Source organism: Neophocaena asiaeorientalis, unplaced genomic scaffold, assembly GCF_003031525.2.
Source record: "Neophocaena asiaeorientalis asiaeorientalis breed wild unplaced genomic scaffold, Neophocaena_asiaeorientalis_V1.1 scaffold653, whole genome shotgun sequence".
Classification (NCBI taxonomy): domain Eukaryota; kingdom Metazoa; phylum Chordata; class Mammalia; order Artiodactyla; family Phocoenidae; genus Neophocaena; species Neophocaena asiaeorientalis.
The window spans coordinates 252065-280025 of NW_020174928.1; positions in this window are offsets into that span (position 1 = coordinate 252065).

Below are 27961 nucleotides of genomic sequence, written 5' to 3' on the forward strand. Positions count from 1 at the left end.
AGGGTTTCATCTTCAAGGAATTCATGGAAAAGACTCTGAGAAGTATAGGTTTCTGGTAACTGACTATACTGCTGAACTGAATAAATAAGCATTTTCAGAACTCTAATGGAAAACTGATGAATTCATAAAAGTGCTAACAAAAGATCAAGATGAAAAAAAGAATTAATTACATGGGAGTGAGTGAACTGATGAGGATGATTATAATTTTTGTGACCTTCTGTTTGAATAAAAAAAAAATCCCACAAGGACTCAGAGTCAAAAGATATACAAATCAATTTTCACTGCAAAGTATAGGAGCTGTTACAGTGGAGGATTACTGGACTGAATGTCAATATTATGACATAGTATGAGTGCGTTTCGTGTTTGGTAATTGCAATCATTGTTGCTTTTGTTGTGGCCATCCATTTCAATGCTTGGTGTCAGTTTATTTATCTCTTGTAAAAATAAAATACAGTGTGTGTGTGTGACAAAAAATGCAAAACTATAAAACTCCTAGAAGATAACATAGAAGAAAACCTAGATAATCTTGGGTATGGTAATATCTTTTAAATTTTAAATACAACACGAAAGGCACAATCCATGAAAGAAGTCATTAATAAGCTAGCCTTCAATAAAATTAAAAAGACAGTGTCAAAAGGATGAGAAGACAAGCCTTTCACTGGGAGAAAATATATGCAAAAGGCACACCCAAGATAGACAAAGAATTCTTGAAACTCAACAATAAGAAAACAAGTTGATTTAAAAATGGACATCTCGGGCTTCCCTGGTGGTGCAGTGGTTGAGAGTCTGCCTGCCGATGCAGGGGACATGGGTTCATGCCCCGGTCTGGGAAGATCCCACATGCCACGGAGCGGCTGGGCCCGTGAGCCATGGCCGCTGAGCCTGCGTGTCCAGAGCCTGTGCTCCGCAACGGGAGAGGCCACAACAGTGAGAGGCCGGCGTATCGGAAAAAAAAAAAAAAAAAAAAAGGACATCTCACTTAAGAAGATATATAGATGGCAAATAGGTAAATGAAAAGATGCTCCAATCATATGTCATCAGGGAAATGCAAGTTAAAACAATTAGATATCACTATACACTATTAGAATAACCAAAATCCAGAACACTGACAACACCAAATGCTGTTGAATATGGGGAGCAGCAGGAACTCCCATTCATTGCTGGTGGGAATGTGAAATAATAGAGCCAGTTTGGAAGACGGTTTGGCAGTTTCATATAAAACTTAACACACCTTTACCATACAATCAAGAAACTGTTCCCTTAGTATCTGCCTAAAGGAGTTGAAAACTTGTGTTCACACAAAAACCTTCACACTGATTTTCATAGCAGCTTATTCATAATGCTAAAAGATGTCCTTCAGTAGGCACATGGATAAATCAACTGTGATACATCCAGACAATGGAATAGTACTCAGCACTAAAAATAAATGAGCTATGAAGCTGTGAAAAGACATGGAGGAAAGATAGACATCTATTAGTAAGTTAAAGAAGCCAATCTGAAAAGGCTACATACTATTATGATTCCAACTCTATGACATTCTGGAAAAGGCAAAACTATGGAAACAGTAAAAAGATCGGCAGTTGCCAGAGTTTGGAGGAGGGATGAATAGGCAGAGTGCAGAGGATTTTTATGGCAGTGAGAATACTTTGTATGATCTTATAATAGTGGGTACATGTTATTAAAAATTTGTCTAAACCTAGAGAATGTAAAACACCAAGAGTAAACCTTAATGTAAGCTATGGACTTGGCATAATAGTGGTGTATCAATATAGGTTCATCAATTGTAACAAATGCACCACTCTGGTGGGGGATGTTGATAATGAGGGATAATGCATGTGTGGGGGCAGGGAGTATGTGGGAAATCTCTGTACCTTCTGTTTAATATTGCTGTGCACCTAAAACTGCTCTTAAAAAAGTAAGGTCTATTAAAAATAAACAAACCAAAAGAGCAACTAAACTATTCAGGAAATAATTTTCTTGATTTAATAAGAAACTGTATCTTGGAGATCAGAATGACTCTCTTAGTTATAACACTATCACACTGACTAAAAGAGTCACTGCTTAAGTAAAGTTCACTGGAGAAGTCGAAAATAGTTGTACACTTTCTAGAGATCAATTTAAGTGACCTATTTCCAAATGCACATGTTCTTGATACATGACTTCCCCATTTCCGATCCTTATGACTGTAAAATACCTGGCACACCAGTACTCCTCAGAGAGTTCTTGATAACATACCACACTACAAGGTTTTCCACTGCAAAGTTTTAGGAAGAATCTATTTAGCTGGATGAATATCACAACCTTTGGAAAATAAAATTGGTCCACTATCTCAATACTAGTTACAAAAGCATTATCATTACAAGAAAGAACTGGACTCAACAGTTCTCAAAACTACTACTAGCTAGCAGGTATTCAGCAGTTATCTTGTGCCCAGGCATATGCTGAGCATTTTATATATGTTTTATTTAAATATCCTAATAATTTAGGAGATACCTACTGTCATCATTACATTTTACAGATGAGGAATAGGGAAATTAAGTTCTTGTTTAAACTCATATAAATAGTAAGTGAATGTACTGGGTTGAAATAGTGTTCCCCCATAATTCATGTCCACTCAGAATTTCAGAATATGACCTTATTTAAAAATAGGATTTTTGCAGGTGTAATTTTAAGGTGGGCCCTAATTCCAATGACAAGTATCGATATAAGAAGGCCATGTGAAGAAATGGAGACACACAGGGAAAAAAGCCATATGAAAACAGAAGCAGGGATTGGAGTCATGCATCTCCAAGCCAAGGAACTTCAAGGATTGCAGAGAACATGTACTCCCTCAGAATATCCCAAAGGAACCAACTCAGCTGACACTTTGATTTCTGATTTGGGGCCTCCAGAATTGTGAGAGAATAAATTTCTCGGTTTTAAGTCACGCAGTTTGTGGTAATCTGTGGTAGCAACCTGAGGAAAATAGTACAGTAAAGAACTATCTTGAATCCAGGTCTGATTTAAAGGGTAACCTTTCAGTCTTTTTACTGTGATAATCTCAGAAGGTCTTATGCAAGTGCCTATCATATCACTAACCATGCTTTATGGCAATTATCTGTAACTAAGGGTAGAGAATATTCATTTTTACTCCAGGCTGATATACTGCACATTTAACCAAGTCATGAAAAAAATAAATAAATATCCATTGCTTTAAACAGAAAAATCCTTCCTCCCTTTCTAGTTCTCCCATTCCTTACACATAACAGGTAAATGCTTTGGTTAATATCAACAACAATGAAGAAAATAGTGGGTATAATTATGTTGTTACACATATTTCTATAGTTTATGAGTTTATTACTTCAAAGTTAATCCCTCATTTTTTTTTTTGGTTTTTTTCTTTGTTTTTAATTTTTATTGGAGTATAGTTGATTTAAAATATTGTAATCCCTCATTCTTTTTTAAAAATCATTTATGATACCTGTAATTTTCATTTTTAGATTTTTTTAATTCTCCACTTGGAACTGACTTTTTAAAAATTTTTATTGGAGTATAGTTGATTTACAATGTTGTGTTAGTTTCGGGTGTACAGCAAAGTGAATCAGTTATACATATATCCACTCTTTTTTAGATCATTTTTCCATATGGGTCATTACAGAGTATTGACTGGAGTTCCCTGTGCTATACAGTAGGTCCTTATTAGTTACCTATTTTATATATAGTAGTATAGTAGTATATATGTTTCAATCCCAATCTCCCAATTTATCCTTCTCCCCCTTTTCCCTCCGGTAGCTATAATCCCTCATTCTTAAAGTCATGTTCTGATTGTGAATGATCTTATATTTGGTTTGTTCATTATATCATGCCTTGTTATAGGTAAGACTTAAAGCAATTACTTCATAACAATGCAATAAAATAAACTAAAAAAATAATTGCATGTGAAAATGGGACAAAGCACAGAATGAAAGAAAAGTTAACATAAAGGTAAGAGCAATGTTTGAACAGAAAACACATAGAATAGATTCTTGACCTTGTTAGAGATGGGCTACAAATTGGTCACTAAATTGGAACAGAAATGCTAGAATAAGAAGATACACTCAGAGTGTCCTCAATCTAAAACTTATCACTTGCTCAGGAGGCCCTTAATAGGTTATTCCAGGCTGAAGACCAGGAAGGAGATTTCTCCCAGGCCTCCACATGAAGAAGGGAATTCTGTGCATTGGGTCTTAAGCTGTGCTGTCTTTTGGGGGAACAGGATTCCATCATCTCAAGAACACAGATTTCAGAGTCATACGAAACTGGGTTCAAACCTTGGCTCTACCACTTGCGAAATGTATAATCTTGGAGAAGTTCTTGAATTGGTTTCATTTTTCTTAAAGGATAATGAAAACTACCTCATGAGATTATGAGGCTTAGAAGAAGACGTAAGATATTTGGCAGAGAGGAGATGCTCCTTGCTAGTTCTCATCGCTTAATAATTATTATTTTTCACCATAGACCTCTAAGCAATCCTTTATTTGAAAATGTCTTATTGCCCCCTCTACTCTCACATCTAAACTGACGTTAATTTTTAACAACTCACAAACTATTGGGTTGTAATTCTATGTTTACATATTCATGTATGCACTGCTTTATATTTAGCAGTGTGGCATGTAGACACATTTAACTTAAAACTTTTTTAAATAAAAAAAGACTAAAACATAGTGATTTTCAAAAGTGTGAGTAATTCTGCTCACCATTCTGCTCAATAAACACAGGCCTCAGACTGAATTTGAGATGGGCGATTGAGCGCTGCTGTTTAATCCTCCGAATCTGCCTTGATTTCTATCTGTCCAAATGTGTGTCTCACAATGAGTGTGATTCTAGGATGTAAAGATAGACATTTGTCAACAATCACGGCCCCCTAGTCAAAGCCAACTTTTCATTTAAGTGTTAATCTGAGAGATCATTCAAACTTCGGAGGAAATATTGGACTTACAGTGAGACAGTTGATTCCCAGCAGACTGTGAACTGAAACTTTGATTCTTTGTGACCAGATGTACAACACAGAAGCAGATTTTAAAACCTAGGCTGTACAGAAGGTAGCACTTCTGTACAGACAGAAAATAGATGCTCAATAATTATATGTTGAGAGAAAGAGAAAAGAAGAGAGAGAGAGGGAAGGAAGGATGGGAGACAAGTTTAGAGATAGAGTTTTAACAAAGACCTAGAAGAATTAAAGAACAAACAGAGATGAACAATACAATAACTGAAATGAAAACTATACTAGAAGGAATCAATAGCAGAATAACTGAGGCAGAAGAATGGATAAGTGACCTGGAAGACAGAATGGTGGAATTCACTGCAGCAGAACAAAATAAAGAAAAAAGAATGAAAAGAAATGAAGACAGCCTGAGAGACCTCTGGGACAACGTTAAACACAACAACATTCGCATTATAGGGGCACCAGAAGGAGAAGAGAGAGAGAAATAACCAGAGAAAATATCTGAAGAAATTATAGTCGAAAACTTCCCTAACATGGGAAAGGAAATAGCCACCCAAGTCCAGGAAGAGCAGAGAGTCCCATACTGTATAAACCAAAGGAGAAACATGGTGAGAAACATGGTAATCAAATTGGCAAAAATTAAAGACAAAGAAAAATCTTTTAAAGCGGCAAGGGAAAAACGACAAATAACATACAAGGGAACTCCCAAAAGGTTAACAGCTGATTTCTCAGCAGAAACTCTACAAGCCAGAAGGGAGTGGCATGATACACTTAAAGTGATGAAAGGGAAGAACCTACAACCAAGATTACTCTACCAGGCAAGGATCTCATTTAGATTCCATGGAGAAATCAAAAGCTTTACAGACAAGCAAAAGCTAGGAGAATTCAGCACCACCAAACCAGCTGTAAAACAAATGCTAAAGGAACTTCTCTAAGTGGGAAACACAAGAGAAGAAAAGAACCTACAAAAACAATCCCAAAACAATTCAGAAAATGGTCATAGGAACATGCATATCGATAATTACCTTAAACGTGAATGGATTAAATGCTCCAACCAAAAGCCACAGGCCTGCCAAATGGATACAAAAACAAGACCCATCTATATTCTGTCTACAAGAGATCCACTTCATACCTAGGGACACATTCAGACTGAAAGGGAGGGGATGGAAAAAGACATTCCATGCAAATGGAAATCAAAAGAAAGATGGAGTAGCAATACTCACATCAGATAAAATAGACTTTAAAATAAAGAATGTTACAAGAGACAAGGAAGGACACCACATAATGATCAGGGGATCAATCCAAGAAGAAGATATAACAATTAGAAACATATAGGCACTCAACATAGGAGCACCTCAATACATAATGCAACTGCTAACAGCTATAAAAGACAAAATCGAGTGTAACACAATAATAGTGGGGGACTTTAACACCTCACTTACGCAAATGAACAGATCATCCAAAATGAAAACAAATAAGGAAACAGAAGCTTTAAATGACACAATAGACCAGATAGATTTAATTGATATTTATAGGACATTCCATCCAAAATCAGCAGATTACACTTTCTTCTCAAGTGCACACAGAACATTCTCCAGGACAGATCACATCTTGGGTCACAAATAAAGCCTCAGTAAATTTAAGAAAATCGTGGAGTCTCTTTTTATGAGAGCACTTATCCCATTCTTGAGGGCTCTGCCCTCATGATCTAATCACCTCCCTCTTGATGTAATCACCTGTGACTACAGAGATGCTTTTGTGACCACAATGCTATGAGATTAGAAATGAATTACAGGGAAAAAAATGTAAAAAACACAAACACATGGAGGCTAAACAATACGTTACTAAATAGCCAAGAGATCACTGAGGAAATCAAAAAACATCTAGAGAAAAATGACAATGAACACACAACAATCCAAAACCTATGAGATGCAGCAAAAGCGTTCTAAGAGGGAAGTTTATAGCTATACAAGCCTACCTCAAGAAACAAGAAAAATCTCAAATAAAGAATCTAACCTTACACCTAAAGGATCTAGAGAAAGAAGAACAAACAAAACCCAAAGTTAAAAGAAGGAAAGAAATCATCAAGATCAGAGCAGAAATAAATGAAATAGAAACAAAGAAAACAATCGCAAAGATCAATAAAACTAAAAGCTGGTTCTTTGAGAAGATAAATAAAACTGATAAAGCATTAGCCAGACTCATCAAGAAAAAGAGGGAGAGGACTCAAATCAATAAAACTAGAAATGAAAAAGGAGAAGTTACAACAGACACAGCAGAAATACAAAGCATCCTAAGAGACTACTACAAGCAACTCTATGCCAATAAAATGGACAACCTATAAGAAATGGACAAGTTCTTAGAAAGGTATAACCTTCCAACACTGAACCAGGAAGAAACAGATAATATGCACAGATCAATCACAAGTAATGAAATTGTGATTAAAAATCTAACAAACAAAAGTCCAGGACCAGATGGCTTCACAGGTGAATTCTATCAAACATTTAGAGAAGAGCTAACACCCATCCTTCTCAAACTCTTCCAAAAAACAGCAGAGGAAGGAACACCCCCAAACTCATTCTATGAGGCCACCATTACCCTGATACCAAAACCAGACAAAGATACTACAAAAAAAAGAAAACTACAGATCAATATCACTGATGAATATAGATGCAAAAATCCTCAACAAAATACTAGCAAACAGAATCCAACAACACATTAAAAGGATCATACACCATGATCAAGTGGGATTTATCCCAGGGATGCAAGGATTCTTCAGTATATGCAAATCAATCAATGTGATACACCATATTAACAAATTGAAGAATAAAAACCATATGATCATCTCAATAGGTGCAGAAAAAGCTTTTGACAAAATTCAACACCATTTATGATAAAAACTCTACAGAAAGTGGGCATAGAGGGAACCAACCTCAAAATAATAAAGGCCATATATGACAAACCCACAGCAAACATCATACTCAATGGAGAAAAACTGAAAGCATTTCCTCGAAGATCAGGAACAAGACAAGGATTTCCACTCTCACCACTATTATTCAACATAGTTTTGGAAGTCCTAGTCACGACAATCAGAGAAGAAAAAGAAATAAAAGGAATCCAAATTGGAAAAGAAGAAGTAAAACTGTCACTGTTTGCAGATGACATGATACTATACACAGAGAATCCTAAAAATGCCACCAGAAAACTACTAGAGCTAATCAATGAATTTGCTAAAGTTACAGGATACAAAATTAAGGCACAGAAGTTTCTTGCATTGCTATACACTAATGATGAAAAATCTGAAAGAGAAATTAAGGAAATACTCCCATTTACCATTGCAACCAAAAGAATAAAATACCTAGGAATAAACTTACCTAAGGAGACAAAAGACCTGTATGCAGAAAACTATAAGACACTGATGAAAGCAATTAAAGATGATACAAATAGATGGAGAGATAGACCATGTTCTTGGATGGGAAGAATCAACATTGTGAAAATGACTACACTGCACAGAGTAATCTACAGATTCAATGCAATCCCTATCAAACTACCAATGGCATTTTTTATGGAACTAGAACAAATCATCTTCAAATTTGTATGGAGACACAAAAGACCCCGAAGAGCCAAAGCGGTCTTGAGGGAAAAAATCGGTGCTGGAGGAATCAGACTCCCTGACTTCTGACTATACTACAAATCTACAGTAATCAAGATAATATGGTACTGGCACAAAAACAGAAACGTAGATCAATGGAAAAAGATAGAAAGCCCGGAGATAAACCCACGCACCTATGGTCAACTAATCTATGACAAAGGAGGCAAAGAGATACAATGGAGAAAAGACAGCCTCTTCAATAAGTGGTGCTGGGAAAACTGGACAGCTATATGTAAAAGAACGAAATTAGAACACTCCCTAACACCATACACAAAAATAAACTCAAAATGGATTAGAGACCTAAATGTAAGACCAGACACTATAAAACTCTTAGAGGAAAACATAGGAAGAACACTCTTTGACATAAATCACAGCAAGGTCTTTTTTGATCTACCTCCTAGAATAATGGAAATAAAAACAAAAATAAACAAATGGGACCTAATGAAACTTAAAAGCTTTTGCACAGCAAAGGAAACCATAAACAAGACGCAAAGACAGCCCTCAGAATGGGAGAAAATATTTGCAAATGAATCAACAAAGGATTAATCTCCAAAATACATAAACAGCTCATGCAGCTCAATATTAAAAAAACAAACAACCCAATCCAAAAATGGGCAGAAGACCTAAATAGACATTTCTCCAAAGAAGACACACAGATGCCCAAGAAGCACATGAAAAAGCTACTCAACATCACTAATTATTAGAGAAATGCAAATCAAAACTACAATGAGGTATCACCTCACACCAGTTAGAATGGGCATCATCAGAAGATCTACAGACAACAAATGCTGGAGAGTGTGTGGAGAAAAGGGAACCCTCTTGCACTGTTGGTAGGAATGTAAATTGATACAGCCACTATGGAGAGCAGTATGGAGGTTCCTTAAAGAACTGAAATTAGAACTACCATATGACCCAGCAATCCCACTACTGGGCGTATACCCAGAGAAAATCATAATTCAAAAAGACATATGCGGGCTTCCCTGGTGGCAAAGACATATGCACCCCAATGTTCATTGCAGCACTATTTACAACAGGCAGGTCATGAAAGCAACCTAAATGCCCATCGACAGACGAATGGATAAAGAGTGGTGGTACATATATACGATGGAATATTACTCAGCCATAAAAAGGAACGAAATTGGGTCATTTGTTGAGATATGGATGGATCTAGAGACTGTCATACAGAGTGAAGTAAGTCATAAAGAGAAAATCAAATATCATATATTAACACATATATCTGGAACCTAGAAAAATGGTACAGATGAACTGGTTTGCAGGGCAGAAATTGAGACACAGATGTAGAGAACAAACGTATGGACACCAAGCGGGGAAAGCGGCGGGGTGGTGGTGGTGTGAAGAATTGGCCGATTGGGATTGACATGTATACAGTGGTGTGTATAAAAGTGATGACAAATAAGAACCTGCAGTATAAAAAAAATAAAATAAAATTCAAAAAAAAAAAAAGAAAAACCAAACATTCACATCTATATTATTTCTCTGTCTGCTTATGATATCAGAACTCTTCAGCTCTGGTTCCCTCTTCTTAGCTGGAACATTAAACTTTCCAAGGAATTTCTGTAGCTTCCGGTCTCTTCTCAACAGGAATCAAGACAACTCACTACACATCACTTTTTGCAGATTGTTGGACTGCCTTAGCCTCACAGAGACACAGATGAAAGAACACTAGATTCAAGTCAGGATGTCTGAGATCTAATTCCACCCCCCCAAACTCTTGTGCAATGTCTGACAGTATGCCTAGTCTTCTGTCTCTGGGCCTCAGTACTCTCATACGTGCAAAGAGGGAGCATGACTAGACTATCTCTATTAGGTCATGTTGATGAAAAGTTTTTGGATTTGTATTCTACTTATTCCAGCTTGCCCAGATACCATCTGCTTCACTCCTTAAGGACTTCAGATGGCATTTCATCTCTCTCCACAATTGAAAACTTTTCCTTCCTTCCAACATTGCAAGTTTTTAATCTCAAACTGAGATTAACTTAGTTTTTAGACCATCTTCAATAAAAAAGAATTCTATGTGTTCCTATTTTATATTCATATCTGAAAAATATGCTAATGACATACCAAAAAACCTCTCTGCACATCTCATAATATCTTGTGAGATAAGAAACAAATTAGAACCGTATTTTACCAGTGTACCTTGGGTTGATGTTCTTCAGAGGGATCTTATGATATATTGACACGGGTTTACCTCAGAGATACTGTGGATTCATTTCCATACCACTGCAATAAAGCAAATATTGCCATAAAGCGAATTACATAAATTTTTAGTTCCCCAGTGCATATAAAAGTTATATTTACATTATACTGTAGTGTGTTAAGTGTGTAATAGTATTATGTCTAAAGAAACAATGTACATCATTAATTTAAAAACACTTGATTGGTAAAAGATGCTCACCATTATCTGAGCCTTCAGCTAGTTGTCGATGTAGATGGCTACTGACCGATCAGGTGGTGGCTGCTGAAGGCTGGGATGACTGTGACAATTTCTTAAAATAAGACAACAGTGAAGTTTGCTGCATTGATCGACTCTTCCTTTCATGAACGATTTCTCTGTAGTATGCAATGCTGTTTGACAGCATTTTACCCACAGTAGAACTTTCAAAATTGAAGTCAATTGTCCTAAACCCTGCTGCTGCATTATCAACTAAGTTCTGTCATATTCTAAACCCTTTGTTGTCATTTCAATAATCTTCACAACATTTTTACCAGGAGTAGATTCTATCTCAAGAAACCAGGTTTCTTTTGTTCATCCATAAGAAGCAACTACTCATCTATTAAGATTTTATCATGAGATCGCAGCAATTCAGTCCCATCTTCAGACTTCACTTCTCATTCTAGTTCTCCTGCTATTTCCATCACATCTGTAGTTACTTCCTCCACGGAAGTCTTGAACCCCTCAAAGTTATTCATGAGGGTTGAAATCAACATCTTCCAAACTCCTGTTCATGTCGATAATGACATCTAGAATGGTGAATCCTTTCCAAAAGGTTTCAATTTACTTTGTTCAGATCTATCAGAGGAATCACTGTCTATGTATAATCTTATGAAATGTACTTCTTAAATAATAAGCCTTGAAAGTCAAAATTATTCCTTGATTGATGGGCTGCAGAATGGATATTGTGTTAGCAGCCGTGAAAACAACATAAATCTTGTTGTACATCTCCATCAGAGCTCTTGGGTGACTCAGTGCATTGTCAATGAGCAGTAATATTTTGAAAGGAATCTTTTTATCTGAGCAGTAGTTCCGAACAAGAAAACATGTTGTAAACAGATGTGCTGTCATGAAACTTTGTTGTTCCATTTACAGAGCACATGCAGATTCCCTACTGGGAAATTTGATCCCTGTTCTAGTTCTGGAAAGTGAATCATAAATGATCTGAATTAATTATAGTAATACCATTCCTTTCCTTCCTCCTCTGACCTGTAATAATTTATCTCTGGGCATTATATGACCCAGTTCTGACCAAGGTGAAGTAAAGAAGCTCCGATGGATAGAAGCTTCTGGGAAATTTTGCTCTATTAAAAAAATTAAAGGACAGACTTTGTTGGTAGACTCTTTAATCTGTTTGTGCTCCTTCTTTCATGCCTGTAGAGTAGATATCACACCTCAACATACTGTGACCATCTTGTGACTATGAGGCAATAAAGAATAGAAGCTAACATGGTCCTAGCTGACATCAGTGAACGGTCTCACCAGCCTTGGGCTGCCTACTTCTTGACTTCTTGTTATGTGAGACAAATGAATCTCTGTTTTATCCACTCTAGTTTTGCTTTATATTACTTGTAGCTGAATGCACTCCTCTATGATACAACTACCAACATGGACAGAAATACTTACCTAATCATGATAACAAGGTTGGATTTCTGAGAATCTCCATAGTTTTGAATGGCTAGATTAAGACATTTAAATGTCAAGACCCCACAAATTCAGTGCTTAAAAACATAGCACAGTTAATTGTAACTGCAAGAAGAAAGCAAGAATGTATGGTTTTGGTAAACTTCTGTAGGAAGGACAAGTCTTACTGGCTTACTAAGTTCAGGAATTTTTAATCAGGCTGAAAGAACATCTCTGACCCTCAGTTAATGAGTAAAAGTAAATGTTAGTCATTTTAATGATGTTGATGATGTTAAAAGGATAATGATATTAACTTTTATTAACTGTTTACTAAAAGCTAGGTATTTTGCCAAGCTCTTTACAACCGCTGTCTCAATCCTCATAAATCTATGAAGGACCACTATCCCCATTTTGTAGACAAAGGAACTGAAGTTGAAATGAGTTAAAGTGACCTGCCCAAATTCACATAGTGAGTTAAGTGGTGGAGCTCAAACCCAGACGATCTCACTCTAGTCTGTCCTATTTACCACTAAACGAATTCAACAGAGCTTATTCCTCCACTTTATTTCTAATTTTGCTAGTTGTGACAGTCTCAACTTATTTTTAAAAATGCAAGTACAATACAAAGAACTCTTTTTTCCTAAACATTTGAGAATAAGTTGCCAACATAACACCCTGATCCTCAGCCCCCAAATACTTTAATGTGTATAGCAGTTTGAATAGTGAGCACCACCCTCCCCAAACACACACACACAAAGATTTGTCCAAGTCCTAACAGCTGGTACCTGTGAACATGGCCCTATTTAGAAATAGGGTCTTTGCATATGTAATTAAATAAAGGATCTTGAGATGATATCATTCTGGATTTAGGGTGAGACCTAAATCCAATGACTAGGATCATTATAAGAAAAAGGAGGGGAGATTTGAGCTACTTAGATACAAAGGAGAGACACAGGGGAAATCCAAGTGAAGATGGAGGTAGAGATTGGAGTGATGCATCTCTGGGCCAAGGAACGCCAAGGATTGCCGGAGCCACCAGAATCTATGAAAGAGGCATGGAATGGATTCTCTCTCAGAACCTCCAGAAGGAACCAACCCTGCTGATATCTTGATTTCAGAATTGTGGCCCCCCAAACTGTGAAAGAATAAACTTATGTAGTTTTAAGCTACCCAATTTGTTGTAAGTTAATTCAGCAACTGTAGGAATCTAATACAGTGTGTAATTCCTACAAAGGCACAGTTGCAGCACTATTTACAATAGCCAGGACAGGAAAGCAACCTAAATGTCCATCGAGAGATGAATGGATAAAGATGTGTCACATATATACAATGGAATATTATTCAGCCATAAAAAATGAAATTGAGTTATTTGTAGTGAGGTGGATGGACCTAGAGTCTGTCATACAGAGTGAAGTAAGCCAGAAAGAGAAAAACAAATATTGTATGCTAACACATATATATGGAATCTAAAAAACATGTTTCTGGGCTTCCCTGGTGGCGCAGTAGTTGAGAGTCCGCCTGCCGATGCAGGGGACACGGGTTCGTGCCCCGGTCCGGGAAGATCCCACATGCCGCCGAGCGGCTGGGCCTGTGAGCCATGGCCGCTGAGCCTGCGCATCCGGAGCCTGTGCTCCGCAACGGGAGAGGCCACAACAGTGAGAGGCCCGCATACAGCGAAAAAAAAAAAATGGTTCTGATGAACCTAGGAGTAGGACAGGAATAAAGATGCAGATGTAGAGAATGGACTTGAGGACACGGTGACAGGGGAAGGGTAAGCTGGGACGAAGTGAGAGAGTAGCATTGACATATATACACTACCAAATGTAAAATAGATAGCTAGTGGGAAGCAGCTGCATAGCACAGGGAGATCAGCTTTGTGACCACCTAGAGGGGTGGGATAGGGAGGATGGGAGGGAGGCTCAAGAGGGAGGGGATATGGGGATATATGTATACATATAGCTGATTCACTTTGTTACACAGCAGAAACTAACACAACATTGTAAAGCAATTAAACTCCAATAAAGATATATATTAAAAAAAAGCATTGCTTTATGATAAATGGTCCTAAAACTTACCAAATTAAAATCAACTGAATATCCTATTCTTGAAAAGTCATTCCTACATTGATATAAAATTTTAGATCTGTTTTACTTAAATTTAGTAGGTAACTTCCTAATTTGATGGCTTGAGTTTGTAAATATGATTTTTTAAAGAAGCTACCTAAATGTGTTTTCAAAGCTTTGTTACTTGGCATGAAATCAACTAGAAGTCTAGAAACAAATACTGGTATTGTCTGCTCCTTGTATTTCTACATCAGTATCCCAATAAATGTCTTTCAGAAAAACAAACAAACAAAGGCACAGAATAACCATTAAAATCAGGGAATTAATCTTGATCCACCACTACTACCTAATACGTTCGGTTTCACCAATCGTCCTAACAATATCCTTAAGAGCAGAGGATCCAATTCAGAGTCACACTTTCCATTTGTGTCATGTCTCATTTAAACTCCTAAATCTGGAACAGTTCCTCAGCTTTTCCTTCACTTCCATTACCTTGACAATTTTAAAGAGTATAGATTACAGGTATTTTGTAGAATGACTCTCAATTTGAGTTTTTCCAGTATTTTCTTATGATTAGATTCAGGTACCATGTCTTTGGCAGGAATACTGGAGAAGAGATGCTGTGCTCTTCTCATCGCATCCCATCAGGTGATACACAGTTCAGTTTGTACCATTACTAATCACGTTCTCTGATCACTTGGTTAGGGCTATGGCTGCCGTGGCTGCCAGAATTCTCCACTGCAGAATTACTCATTTTCCCTATGTCATTAATAAGCATTCTATAGAGAGTTACTTTGAGACTGTTATCCCTCATCACAAAATATGGACTCACAGTTTGCTATTTTATTCAAGATTCATAATGTTACTATTATTTTATATTCAAATTGTCCCCCATTGGGCCAGTGTGAGACTCTTCAAATTGGCTTTCTTTCCTTTTAACATGTTCATGTCATTCTGCGGGCACTTTCTTTCTGGCACAGAAAGATGTCCTAGAACCATTTTGCTCTTTTCCCTGCCCCAGCCTTGAAATCAGTCATATACTGGAGGATGGTACTTAAAAATCAAGATCTGGCTACTAGGTGTCCTTGAGCATATGGAAGTATAGCTGCTACCTCACCCTCCCAACACTCACATACACTTTCACATTAATATCTATGTACTTCTTAACCTATATAGATTGAAAACTGTGGGTTCACAATTTCAATCAAGTAAGACAGAGCTCCTTCTAGTTTATTTCCTTTTCTGTACTTGGAATTCCCTTATCCAAAGGTGAGAAATGGGGCTCTCACTATCTTCATACTTTTACTGATTTACTCAACCCATGGGTAAGCAACTGATCTCTCACTGCTTTTGCCCCCATCTTCCCCACGTGGATATACTCTTTACCTTTTTCGGGCTCTGATTCACTGTACCAGACTCCCTCCTTGTACAGACACCCGACTCACCTGCCCGGTTCTGACACTCCTCATCAGGGAAGCTTCCTCACCCTTCCCTCCTCACATTGTTGGGCTCGGATGCTGTTCTAAAAGGACAAGGCCTCACTCTGCTTGGGTCCTGACAACCCAGGTCTGCTGATCCAGACTCAACACAGAGATCTTTATATTCCCAACCAAACAAACAAAACAAAGAAAGCTAGAGGGTTTTTTCTAAATGAGTGCTTTTCCAATCCTTTTTTAATAAACACTTTTAAGGATAAATTTAAGGATCTCAATTGCCCTCCAGTCTAGATTTCATATTTTAAAATTTATAATCATTTTTCCTTTTCCAAATATAAATTAAACTATATACTGAACATATGTTTTTCTAATCTTATAAGGCTCCTGGAGATTCAGACTTCTACTCCACCTTACATTCTCCTCAATCCCTAGTGCTACGTCTTCATCTGTTGAAAATCAAAGCTCTAATTACCAAATGGAAAATAGAATTCCTTCCATTTTTCAGCAGCCATAGCTATATATTAATTGAAAGTTAATGAGTATGATTATTTAAGAACGAAAGTTAGGAATTCATGATAGAAATTGTTCAAACACAAGTGAATTCCCCAAAAAGGGCAAATATATATAATTTTAAATTAATGATGATTTTTCAAATCAACAAGTGTGATAATTACATGGCCCCTAGTTATATACGACTTACTGCCAAATGGTGCCTAGCCCTCACTTAATCCCTTATCCTTATCACCTAATTTACTCTTATTTGACTCGTCACTACAGCTATTACAAATCTTACTGCTTCAATTACACCATTGTCTATTTTTCTCTCATCTAAGGAACTGATCTCCTACTTCCTCATGAAAATAGAGACTGTCTGGCATTAACACTGTGGAAGGCAGAACAATGGCTCCCCAATGATGTCCACAGTCTTATCTCTGCCAGCGTGAGCATGTTACTTTGCACAGCAAAAGGGACTCTGCAGATCCAATCAAGGGTATGGACCTTGAGATGGAAAGATTATCCTGGATTCTCTGGATGGGCCCAAATCACTTGAGGACTTAAAAGCAGAGAACCTTTCCTGGCTGCAGTCAGAGAGATGTGCCAATAGAAGATACTGGAGAGGGCTTCCCTGGTGGTGCAGTGGTTGAGAATCTGTCTGCTAATGCAGGGGACACAGGTTCGAACCCTGGTCCAGGAAGATCCCACATACCACAGAGTAACTAAGCCCGTGTGCCACAACTACTGAGCCTGCGCGTCTGGAGCCTGTGCTCCTCAACGAGAGGCCATGATAGTGAGAGGCCCGCGCACCGCGATGAAGAGTGGCCCCCACTTGCCACAACTAGAGAAAGCCCTTGCACAGAAACGAAGACCCAACACAGCAAAAAAATAAAATAAAAATTAATTAATAAACTCCTACCCCCAACATCTTAAAAAAAATTAAAAAAAAAAAAAAAGAAGATACTGGAGAGATCTGAAGCATGAGAAGAGCTTGCCCTGCCATTTCTGACTTTGACGATGCAGGAATAGGGCCACCAGCCAAGAAAAGAAGCATCCTCTAGAAGTTCCTAATGGCTCTCAGCTAAGAGCCAATAAGAAACCAAGTACTTCAGTCTTCTAATCACAGGAGACTGACTTCACTCCTAAAGCCCCCATAGGGGGACACAGCTTTGCTGACACCTTGATTTCAGATCTGTGAAACTGGAGCAGAAGAATCATATAAGCCCATCAGACTTCTGACCTACTGTAAGATAATAAATGTGTATTGCTTAAGCCATTAAATCTCTTACGGCATCATTAATACACAAATACACTCTATTGTCTACACTTTTGGTTTCATGCTTGACTGCTTCCCGGCAATATCCAAAGTGAGAAATATTATATTATTTGATGTTATTTGATATCTACTATTTTTGTAGTTAATACTCATTACAAAATTATTTCTCTAACCTTTATTTTTTTTTTGCGGTATGCGGGCCTCTCACTGTTGTGGCCTCTCCCGTTGCGGAGCACAGGCTCCGGACGCGCAGGCTCAGCGGCCATGGCTCACGGGCCCAGCCGCTCGGCGGCATGTGGAATCTTCTCGGACCGGGGCACAAACCCGTGTCCCCTGCATCGGCAGGCAGACTCTCAACCACTGCGCCACCAGGGAAGCCCTATTTCTCTAACCTTTAATGACACTTTTTCAGCCCTAATGTTCTGGTTGAATAGTTTACTTGAGTTTTAAAGCTCAGAGTCTCCTCCCTTCCTTCCTTCCCTCCCTTCCTCCCTCCCTTTCCAAGGAGGAAAGAAGAAGAAGGAGTTACATGGTGTTTTATTAGAGTGAAGGCTTTGTGAAAGTTTAGTAGTTTAAAATGGAAAAAAAAAGGAATTGGTGATGTTCCCACTTTGGAGAATGTTCAAAGAGGCTTTCTTAAAGTTAATTTTCTTCATCTCATCTTAAGGACCTTTGTGATAAGGAATATTGCTTTGTTCTGGAGACTGATATTTTGATAACCACATGGTTTCCAGCCCTCTTCCCTCTAAATCTGTATGATTTTGACTACTTTATTGAGTTGTACTCAGCAGGGTTCAAGTAGAAGGCAACTTGACTGTTTCTCTACATCCCCCATTAAATGTACTCTCTCGGCTCATTCTTCCTCTTTCCTGGATAAAATCTCCAGAAGATCCTATAGTTTTTAAGATAATACCAGGTGTGAAAACATAATCTTATTTTTTCTGTAATAACAAGTTCAGTTCAACCCGCAATCAAAACTTAACTTTCTCATTCTTATCTGTTTTAAGTATGCTTCCTTCCCCAGCACAGGCTTACCAGAGGCTACGGAGAAGGGAGAGGGGCATAACATTACATTCTTCTTCATTGTTTCCCCCCTTTGCTCTTCTACTCCTTTCTCCTAATGCCGGATCCTCCTGGAGCAGAGAAGGAGGAGATGGAAGGAGGCAGACAGTTCTTATTAGATTTGTTTGACTATAATCAGGTGTTGGTGCCTTCTGGGTGTGTCAGATGACCAATGCTTCTCTCTTGGGATGTTTCTGTGGGTCCCTTAGAGATCGTCTTGCTGGGATGCCCAACTGCTGCTCCCTGGCACTCGTGCTATTTCCTCTAGCCAGTCAGATGCGATTGCTCTCAAGCCCCTAGCCTCTTGTGCTAAGTGTTAGCCCTCCAGGCAGACTTTTTTAGAAGAAAACGGTCTAGAGGGTTCACAGCAGACTACCTACCACGGGCCTCCTCCAGTCCATTGAAAAAAAAACCTGCTTCTGTTTCAATGTCCCTGGAGGTTCCCTTTGCCCCTTCTCAAATTCTCTCCCTTCTCTTGGTTTTTGGCAGAACTTGCCAGTCATTTAGCGTTTCCAGACATGAGCCAGGTTCTAATCTTTATGTTTTCCTGATTTCAGCGCTCACAGGCCAAGCATTTTTAGTGGTTCTCTTGAAGTCTGCCTCTCTTAAGAAGACTTCCTCAAGCTGAGAAATATAACGAGAGCTGGGGTGTCTCTCTCTTTAAATAACCCTCAGTCTCCCATCACTTACCTCCTATTGAATTGGCAAAACCATTTTTTTTGTGGGGGGGCACTTCCTTTATAAATGGTCCACCTTGATTTAACCATGGGAGCACTTTATACATATTATTCTCAGCTTTGGCCTAAACTTCCAGACAGGAAGAGCCATATTTTGATATTCTATTACATTTCCCCAAATGCTCTGTTTCTATGATAGTGTCTGGTAAAATAAAAGTTAAAGTTCATCTGAAATCAGTGTAACTGTTAGCACCTTAAGAGTGCACATTTAGAAAGTATCCGCACAGCACCTGATCTTGCCATTTAGTTTTATTAAAAGGAAAATAGACACAAGACTTCCTGAGGGAGGCTTCCAGAGAAAGTTCTGCTGCCTGAGGTTGACGATCTATTACATAAACTCTTCTATAACTTTGAATTGTCCTAAAATCCAATGGATTAGAGAAACATTTGATATAATCACTCTTTCAAATACATGGAATTTTCTACTGTTCACTTAAGAATTTTTCTTTTTCTGTATATATATCATCCAGTTTAAGGAGGATTAAATTTTCAGTACTTGTTTATCCAGATTCATGATTTATTAAACCAATGAACTGCTAACAAAAAAAGATATGTCTAATGCACGTGTAGAACCTCATCAGATTGAGAAAACAAAAGGAATTTACTTATTGAAAGGCTCATAAGATTAAAATTGATCAAATGATACTATATATCTTTATAAAACATTTAACATGAGATTCCATACATGAGCGATTATAAAATATTTCTTAAACCAATTATGCTTTAGTAAAAGATTAACAGGCACAGGGTTGGCAGGCACATAATAAGACTAGCAGTTGGCTGTCACCCAGGAATACCTAGCTCAGAGGCTGTATCTTAAAGAGAAATCTTAATCCTCACAGGAGCTCCTCAGTATATGGAGAAACTTTGATGGTAATTTAAAAAATTGCTGAAGCAAAATTCTATATACTGGACTCAGCTTTCTCATTGGACTTACACTATACAATTAAAGATAGTTCTTTCAGGTAAGAGAAATTTGTCTAAATTATACCTAATAATAATACTTCTTAAAATATTCAACCAAAGATAGAGAAAGGAACTGCGGTCCCAGTGACATGACTCAAAGCGATAGAACCTAAAATAAAATAAATATACTCAAAACTAGGCACTATCAGGTGAGATGGAAGTGGCCAATAGCACAGAATACTTTGGTGGTAGCAAATTCAAATACTTTTTATTTTGTCCAAATTTCCAATCTGCCTTTTCTCTCTTTTCTTCACATACCTACAGTGTGTAACATTCTATTTGGTCTTTCATTCCGACTCTTTCAGTATTTCAAGACCCTCTGTCCTCTCCGGCATCTTAAAACTCAAATTGCTATCTCATGTTCTATTTCCTCAAGAGTCTGTCAAGGATGAGTTATGTTTATCTGATAAACTATTTCAGGCTAAAATGTTAATGGCTGGCTAAATATTTATGTCATTTACTCCATATGATACGTGTGTGTTTTCAGTTCTTCAAGTACCTTCTGTAAAGATTATGACTAAATAAAAATTTAGTCACTTACCATGCAAGCTGATAAGGAAGATGTTTTGGAAAACTGCTTTGGGTGGAATGTAGAGTGTATTAAATTTACCAAACATTCTGTATATGCCAGGCACTATGCTAGCCACTGGAGATTGAAGGAGATTTCATATCAACAACAGGAAATGGGGTATGGAGGAAAGGGGAGAGTCAGAGAATGAGAAAAATATAAATAAGGGAAAAGTGATGAAGTGATAAAAGATCTGGAGTAATTATCTCTGAACAAAGCTACTCAGAGAATGAAGAATTTGAAAGCTCAGATGGCTCAATAAATTCTGTTGAAAACCTTAAAATAAGTAGATTATTTAAAGATAGGAAAGACAGATATTTTTATAAAAGATGGAGGGAAGTGACTGGCTGGGAGAGAGTATAGCTGCCTAAGAGAAGAATATTAAAGAAGCCACTTGCTTCAGGAATTAGGAGAAAACATCAAGAAGGGCAAGGGACATTTTTTTTTTTAATGCTGAAGAGGTATTGAAATAAGATTTTTAAAAATGCAAGACTTGGACTCAGCTTAAGAGATCTCAACTAAATGCTGAGGTTACACTATGGAGTGAAGATGAAATTTTGAGAAGAGGTATATGAAATGACCTTTGGGGAAAGCTTAGTTTAGAGAGAAGATCGATCAAATGCAAGTCAGGATCTCTCAGTTCTAACTTGAGCTTAGTTGGGTGGTTCATGATTAGTCATTTATGCTCTCTGAGGCTTATTTTCCTCAAAGGTAAAATCCAGTTGAACTCTGAAAGTTCTTAATCCCCTTCAAACTGCAGAATTCTACAGCTGATGATTAGAAGAGTCCCACAAAACAGTGACATTTTATTTGAAGTTGATCATTATAGATTTGCATTAAATAAATGAGTACCAAAATAAATGTACTCATCAGCTAGTTTGAAGTTCCTGTAGGAAGTGCTTATGGATCTTTGGTAAGTTCAAAAAAACATTCCTCCAGCTGTTTTTGAGTGAGCCTGGCAATCCTTCACAAACTCTATCCATCTTGACCAGTGCTATATTGATCACAGGTGAGCTGGCAAAGTGGTCGAGAAAATGCAGAGAATCACTGTAGAAGACTGGTTGACATGCATACGAATCATGTCTCAATTCTACAAGGCATATAACCTACAATTTTTGCATTATCTCACCTACATTGGAGCTGTAGTACTCACAATCATCTCCCTATTTGCAAGTGAGGAAAAATGCTCAGACTTATGAAGTATGTTGCCCAAATTGATATAGTTAGTTAGTGGCAGAGTCCTGGCCTGTAAGTAATTACAAGTAGATATAATGCTTTGTACCAGAGAAAATGAGATTCTGTAGTAGGAAATAAAGATCTAAAAAACTAATGATATACTCTCATTCATATAGTGACTTATTTCTCATTCACATAAAATAAATTCAGGGGTAGGTCTTCCAGGGGAATATAGAAGCTTCACATTGTTAGGAACCCAGGCACCTTGTATCTTTTTAATCTACTGAATGTGGCCTGCATCTTAAAACTCACTGCATTGCCCAAGAGAACTGCTGGAGCTCCAGCCATTATATTTGCATTCAAGGAAGATTGAAGAAAGAAAGAAGGTAAGAGCACCTTGTCTTTTGAGGATGCTTGCTAGTGATAAAATGTAATTTCCCCCTATATCTCACAGCCAAAATTTAATATAATCACTATGTCTAGCTACAAAGTAGACTGGAAAATTTAATCTTTCAGCTGGAGAGAAATGTGACTGACAAAGGATTGGTGTTCTTACAACTAAGGAATAAGTGCATAATGAGTCCTGGAAGATAACGAGCATCTTGCTAGTCTTTCATTTTGCCAAATCAATTGTGGATTAGCTTGAGACTCTACTACATTTCATCTTCATGCGGTAATACAGGTTGGTAAAGCCTCTATTATCTGGAGTGTAGATGGTTCCTGGGGCCAAGGAATATAGCACTTGTCACTTCCACTCACTTCCTTTGGCCAGTGGAAGTCACATGGCCACATCTGATTTCAAGGAGGCAGAGAAATGCAATTTCATCATGTGCTTTGATGGAGAAGAACCAGGATATTTGTGAAAAGGCCTGATGACTACCAGAGGGGCCTTCCTCATAGAGCCAGTTATGCTAAGATTCTAGATCAAGATCTTGAAGGAACAGCTAAATGACTACCTAAGAAGTTTCAACCACAGCAAAGGCACGGGGAACTCTTCTAAAGGCAAACTTCAGTGCTCTTCAGAATCACAATCTAATTATTCATTTAAAAATGAAGATTTCTTGACACTAGCCCAAGTGCATCTGATCCTGTAGGTTTTGGATGAGACGCAGAACTCTTCATTAAAAAAAAAATCTCAGAAGATTCTCAGGCACATGAAAACCCTTTGAGGAAAACTGCATAACAGGTATCAGAATAACCAAAACAAAATAAATTTACTAAACAAATAAAGCCCAATCAAAACTTCAAGGCATTTTTAGTATGAGGAAGATGGAGTTGCTCTTAAGACTGAGAGATGATAAGTTAATTTTTTCAACTCTCCAAATGTTAGAATATAATCCTGGTTCATTTTAGATTTGAGAGGATTTTTAAAAACAATTATCCTTTATTTTTGCTTACTAAACTACTAACTCTAAAAGGTAAAAAATGGTCATAAGCACTAGCTTTTGTGTCAGCACACCCATGCTTGAATATCAGATCCCCCAGTTACTTCTTATGTAAACTTGTGCAGATTTATATTTTGAGGCTGTTTTCTCAAAATAGGGATAATACTGCCTTCCTTAAAGTTTTGTTACAAAAAATAAATGAAATTATATATGTGAAATACTTAGCACCATTTCTTATTTAGTACAACTAAACACGAAGAATTAGTTAGAAATTAAAGAGTTTCTTCCAATGGTCATTGTCAACATATTCAGTAATCTAAAGATTCCCTGAGCACTAGTATTAAAGAAATTCATATTATTTAATACAATGTTGGCAGTTTAAATAAATTTCAGCATTGCATGCAAAAGCCTTATGTTAATTTAGAATAATGAACTACTTCTTTAGGCCAAAGAAAAGGAAGATACTCAGCATAGAATATCATTAGACTGCAAAAATTAATTTATTAGGTAAATATTTTCCCCATGCCATTATTCTTCTGATAAGTGCTTGCAAAATCCACAGTAAGCACAAATGTATATTATCTTGTTAAGCAAATCTGAGTTATGCAGTGAAAGGAAATAAAATCTCTGAGTAGTTTTTCAAGGTATGAAATAGAGTCAGGAGTCAGCACGAATAAATAGAAGTAGTTTTTGTCTGGGCAAGTGATGAATTGACCCAAGAACTGTGTAACCAGAGTGAAGACTAAAAATAATGCTGTTGCATATGTATCCATAGAGGCTCCACCCTAGTCACTGGTATCAACTCTGTTATCAGATGGCAAGAGAAAACCATTAAAGCCTTGAAGCACAGCCAGTTCTGCTGCAACAAAGTTTAATGGCTGCCTCCCAACCGTGCTCAGCTGGTCATATAACAGTGGTTGATAACAAAAGTCAGCTACCTCCCCAGCTGCTGTCCACTGCACTGAAATGGGCTGTCCCAAGGGCAGACAGGTGAAATTCTATTAAAAAGTCACTGAAGGAGAAACTTAAATAGTGCCATACAGTTTGCTGTTGACTGTGGGAAGACAATCATGGCTGACAAAGGAGCCAACCATAGGTGTGTACAGTGTTTTGACAGTAATTAGAGATGAAGAGCTCACTTCCAGGAGAAGCAAAATGCAACCAGTGAAGCAAAGTAGGAGGCAGAGGTAGATTTACAGAGAAGCAAATGAAGCTTGCAATGGCGTCTTCCAAGGCACTAGACAGGGAGCTAGCACTTGGATTCACACAGTCATTTGTTTTTGTAAAATTTTCAGAAGTACCATATTTTAACAACAGCTGGTTGAGATCACTGTCTCTTTCTCTCTCACCTTAGTCTCCATCACACTTCTCTTTGTGTGGAGGGTACTGAAGCTTTCAAGAGCATTTTTGAGATCCAACTACAGGGAAGTTGTGCTGGGCAAACATTTTGTTTGGGTTTAATGGGATATATATATTTATCACTTCTGTGTATTATTTGAATTCTTGTCTTGGTGGTGGAAAATTAGGAATACTCCTATTACTGGGAAGACTCAGCCGGCATCAACACAAAGAAGTTTGTATCACAAACATGTCCTGTGCTCTGGACCTGGAAGAATGTAGGCAGTGGAGGTGAAAGAGGCTAGTCTGTGGGAAATTCTTCCTGGTTGTTAGATAGGCAAAATGTAAAGTGGAGGATTCACTTCCTTAAAATTCCTAGTCAATAGAAGTTCTCTGCTGTTGGGAAAATAATTTATAACGCACAGTATAAAATTATAAAGCACCATATATTTTCATGGGAATTATAAGAAACAGAATTTATCAGAATTCCTGTGTTTGGAGAGTCTAAGCTTATAGTACAACAACAAACAGTAAATACGTCTGTGTAGGAAATCTTATGTTTTCATTTTAATTTAAAAAAATTGGATCACCATACTAAAGGAAAAACGTTTTTGTAGTCTCTCTGTAGAAAATATTATAGACATACCATTATGAAGAGGCAATCAAAGAATTTGCCATTATAACGTAGGAAAATAAATCTTACTTGTGTTTCAGGTAGTTAATACAGCTGTTTTGTTGTATTCTTTTTATGTTCTAAAGAAATACTCATTTTGTAGCTAATTTTGTATTCTTTTATTTAAAGAGGGCTCCCCTCAAAAGTTAGTTACCCTTACTATCAGTGTTTTCAATCATTTCAAATTTCCTTTCCTGCTATTGTTCTATTAAGAGCCTGGTCTCTCTATGATAAAATAATGCCAGTTTTCTTAAGAAGAATATTTATATGTATACAAAAGTTATGTATATCATTATATATCTTTGAAAAGTTATCAAAGTATAAGATATATATCAAAAAGTATACAGATCCTAAGGATATAGCATGATAAACTTCCCAAGTTTCACAAACTGAACACATCCATTTAACCAGACCCAAGAAGAACATTAATAGAATCTCAGATTCTCCCCTGGAACTCCCTAAAGTCTCTCCACTCCCCTCTAAAGGATAGCCACTCATGACTTCTAATGCCATAGATTAGTTTTCCTTTCTTTTTTTCTGAACTCTATATAAAAGGAATTATACAATATGTATTCATTTGTGTCTGACTTCTGTATCAATGTTTGTATCTATAACTTTTTTATCCTCATGGCTGTAGTGTGTTCCATTGTGTGAACAGATCATAATTTATATGATTTACTGTTGATGGGAATTTGCATAGCCTCCAGTTTGGGGCTACTACAGATGATATTGTTATGAATACTCTTGAATATGCATGTAAACGCTTGTACATATTCTAGCTGAGTATATATGCAGGAGTGAACTATTGGCTTATAAATATCATTGAATTTTAAAAACAAAATTAATTGCCATAAGTTAGTTTTATTACTGTGTTTTAAAATCTCAAACCAAATTAAAACTCATATGAGTTGTTGAATATTATAATTTTAATATTGAGTTTAAATTTTATTATGCCTTTAGCTATAAGATGATACACTTTGTTCAAATATGATGTAAGATGTTACATTTTATTTAAAAAGTAATAAATGAAACCTCCTTTAAATTGCTGTTGGGAAGGCTAAAAGGGGGAGCTCTCAGGTCCTACCACTCATTGCCATCTGCAGACCCCAGCCAGAAAGAGATGTATCTTGCATCTCCAACTGGAAGAAGGTTACTACTTTGCTACTCCAGCAGTGGGAAGGAAGATTTTCTCCTTGTCTGGTAATATCCCAACCAATGAGAGACTGTCACAACTGAGCCAATGAAAAGCCACTAAACTTTACTCCCAGTTCCCTCCAATGGACTCTTTGTTTATAACAGTCCTTCTCAACTTCCCCATTTCTTCCATAAGAGAGCATTCCTCTCCTTTGTTTCTCCAAACTTGACTATGGTTTTTGTCATAGCATGCTTGTCCCAAATTACAGTTCTCTGCCATTCCTGAATAAACCCATTTAGCTGGTAAAATAACTTGGCCATTTAGTTTTAAAAACTAAAACTTAAAAACTCAAGGACACAGATAGCCAAGTTGAATAGAAGAGGCAGAAACAGAGCATATAATTCTGGGTCTGGAGTATTATCTCTTTTACTGATGGTCAGAGAGATTTGGGGATTAGATAGGGTGACCCCAAATCTCATTTATACCCAGGATTTTGGTATACTTATTAGTAGCACTCCTAATGTCACCTAGGATAAGAAGAAACTTGAGCCTCTGAAATTACTACTAAAATGCCAAAAGGCAGACAGATAGTCCTTGGCTGAGAGGGCAAGCAGGAGACACTTTGGATTTTTTGGGGTTGAAGGCTAACAATTATTGGTAATTGTTCTATAGGTTTCGCAATCCACTTAGTCTCCTGCTTCATCTCAGGAATAGTAACACTCTGCTTTGAGAGTCACAGTTACAAACAAGGGAGAGAGCAATGAAACAGTGCCCAGACGCAGAGTGAACAAATGTGGGCCGTTCACATGGGCATGGGGACTCAGGAGAGGAGGAAGGAGAGAAGAAGGTTTGAAGCCTGGAATTATTAATTAGTAATGGAAAAACTGAGTCATGAGGACACAGCAGAGCTATGAAAACAAACAAAATAGAATACAACAGAATCAACCTCTTGCTTCATTTTGGCATTTTGATTATCTATGGAACAGTAAATACGGGAAAAATTAATCCAGACTTATTCTCCTTATCTGAGAGTTAAATTCTATGCAACAGTACGCTCTTCAAAATAGAAAGCAGCCATGGTCTCAGAGAGTTAAAATGACAGAAGCTGAAGCGTTCAGTATCCTCACTTAGCACATCTATGGTTTATAGCTCCATAATATTTTACTCGGGGCCAATGAAC